General features: G+C 46.2%; 1 non-coding gene across 1 annotated transcript; it reads right to left on the reverse strand.

Moving 5' to 3' along the window:
• Nucleotides 1–517: 517 nt before the first annotated feature.
• Nucleotides 518–604, reverse strand: TRNASTOP-UCA (transfer RNA opal suppressor (anticodon UCA)). Its single transcript has one exon. It is a non-coding gene; the product is annotated as a tRNA-Sec (tRNA).
• Between the last annotated feature and the right edge of the window lie 2,429 nt (nt 605–3,033).

The raw sequence follows: 3,033 nt of genomic DNA on the forward strand, positions 1-3,033 counted from the left end.
TTCTGCATAATCACCCTTTGGTAATGAATGTCTTTGTACTCCCTCCGTCCTGAATGAGGCCTGTTCTTCTGATGGCAATCTGTGTAATTCACTCCTTTCAGGGGTATGTGACTGTGTGTTTGTGCCTCAGTGTGTTATGTATACTGACATATAACATTCAGAGTTGTTTCCTCATTGTCTGTAAGGAATGCTGAATTTATTTTTAATTATTGTTGTTTTGGGATATATTTATGCAGCACTGACCTTCCTACAAGGACTTTCAGGGCTTTGCAAGTTAATTGCTAATGAACAGGTACGTAATAATTACTGATAGGACTGGGAAGCTTTGATGTGTTTTTATTTGACATTTGCATAACACTAGGGTAGGGTAAAATTCCCTGGTGTCCAGGCAGATTTCGTGTCTATACTGACAAAACACAGGGTCCTATGATGTGCCCGAGGTGTTATACTTGTATTTGTATCTATGCATTTAAATAATTTACTGCCTGAAAAAACAAACTGTTAGAGTGGAGCCACTCGCCCAGAAGGTGGAATTGAACCACTCTGTCGCTAGACAGCTACAGGTTTGAAGCCTGCACCCCAGACCACTGAGGTTCATCCAGGCAAGAGTAAACACCTGGGGAACAGGTATATATATCACAAGAATACGTTTTCTTGTAAAGATAGGGTGAGGGCCAAGATTTGTACCCCTGCTAGGTCCACTTTTTTCTTCACTGTTTATTCTTGTTCTTGCGCAGCTCGGTCTTGGATTGCCTTTATTTTCCTGTGTTGAGTCAAAAGTTCAGAAAATTAACCTTTAACCATATGCAAAACAGATGCAGGGTTTCTGGGTAAATGAGAACTGCGGGCAGCCTCCTTGTGTAATGTGGACAAAGTTCAGGTAATTCATTGCTAATGGCGGTGTTAACAACAGAAGAGGAAAGCCCGCGCCGGATTCAGGTTACAGAGCACAGAATAAACAGGCATCTTAAAGCCTTACTCTGTTCTCGCACTCCTTTCTCTGTCCATCACTCACTTTCTTTGCAGTACAAATACTCCTGTTATTCTACACTTTAAATGTCACTTTTCCTTGAGTCATCGTGGAAAAAGTGGCATAGGACAGGCCGTTCTAAATTGAGCGGCCGATGTGACATCATTTTTAGGCTAAGTCAGAGCTGTGATGCTGGCATTCGTATGATGGAGCCAGTATCTGCTCTACCCTTCGTAACTTGACTTGAGTAATGAAAAGCCCAAGACACCACAACATGACTTGTGTAAAGCCCAAGACACCACAACATGACTTGTGTAAAGGAAAGCCCATGACACCACAACATGACTCGTGGAAAGTAAAGCCCAGACACGAGCTATTTGCACAGAGAATATTGAAGGGCAATTGGAAAAAGCAGGCCTGTCACAAGTAAAACTGAGGTATAGATGTATAATTAATAAATATAAACTTTTCTTTATCTACCCGTTTCTACATCAAATTTCAGTTTTAGGATACCTGTATTTAATGTGTCACAGCAGGAAAACTCTCACACTATTTGCGTTTTCATGGAGGAATTGCAGCAGTTCCTCCTGGTAAGAGTTCCTCTTGTGGTGTGCTTCCTGAGGCCTACTCGGCCTAGCAGAGAGACCTGTAGAGACCAACGGCTGGTCTTTCTGTAAGTGGGCAGCCTGGCTGTAAAGTTACCTGCTGATTTTATGATGCCAAACATGCCTCACGCCTGTCCTGTATATTTCTTATGTAAATAATGCATTCTGGGAATTGTAGTCCCGAGTCACACCAATTGAACTAAGACCCCTGAGAACAGTGCTTTGACATAAAGACTCCAGTCTTGGGGCATGGATCAGTCTTGTTAAACTGTCACTCGGCAGTTGTCTGAGCTGGGGAGGGGTGCAGGAGGTACGGTCTAGTCCACGTGCTGATTTGAAAACAAGGTTGAGGGTGTGCAGAGCACTGTTGCGCAGTGACAACCGGGCAGCGGATATCTGAGTGAAGAAGGGTGGATATCTGACTGAAGGCGGGGCCAGGGCGGAGCCTCCAGCAGTGAAGAAGGGCAGAGGAGGTCAGCGGACTACTCATTCACCCCCTTGCTGCACAGTCCATGCACTCCAACTCACCAACTGCTAGGGGTAGCGGAAGTGACACCACACACCCTGTGACCTTCACTTCCTCTCACACACATATGCTTGCACATAACACACATTCACACTGGCACACACTTTCTCTCATATAAACACACACTCACTCGCAAGCACGCACACAACAAACATTTGAAAAGCATTATTTACTTACCTCAGCCGCCAGGGAAGATCAAACTTCAGCCAAGTGAACTCCATTTTATTACGCTAATAGTGAAAAATATATTTATTTCTACAAATATTATCCACTATTAGTGTAATAAAATATGACAGAATACAAAGAGAGTGCAGCCCCAATTGACGTCCACAAGGAGGAGCTGCCTATATGTTTCTCGCGCTGATTTTGCCACCTCTGAGGCCAGGGGCAATAAAGCAGTGCAAGGGGTTGCAAGGGGCAAGTCAGGGGTCGCAGCTGCAACCACTGGCGATCCCTAAATGACGTCCATGAGTCCCACAGTAGGAACTCAGAAGAGTTGTAAACCACTGAGCTAAAACAGCCAGTCGCTGCCCGAAAGGATTTACAGCTCAGCAAAACAACCACAGACATGTGCCATCCTCCTCAAATGGGGTATCTTCACATTCCCTCTTCCCTCTCCCTCCTATCCACCAATCTTCCCTCCATCTTTCCCCCAATACCCTCAGCTATGTACAAGGCGCTTTGTAAACTCCAACATAAAGTAACATAACCATACTTTGGGGGTCATTCTGACCCTGGCGGCCGGTGACCGCCAGGGTCACCGACCACGGGAGCACCGCCAACAGGCTGGCGGTGCTCCCAAGGGCATTCTGACCGCGGCGGTTCAGCCGCGGTCAGAAAGGGTAAACCGGCGGTCTCCCGCCGGTTCACCGCTGCCCCATTGAATCCTCCATGGCGGCGGAGCGCGCTCCGCCGCCATGGGGATTCAGAAA

Source organism: Pleurodeles waltl, chromosome 6 (genome assembly GCF_031143425.1).
Source record: "Pleurodeles waltl isolate 20211129_DDA chromosome 6, aPleWal1.hap1.20221129, whole genome shotgun sequence".
Lineage (NCBI taxonomy): Eukaryota > Metazoa > Chordata > Amphibia > Caudata > Salamandridae > Pleurodeles > Pleurodeles waltl.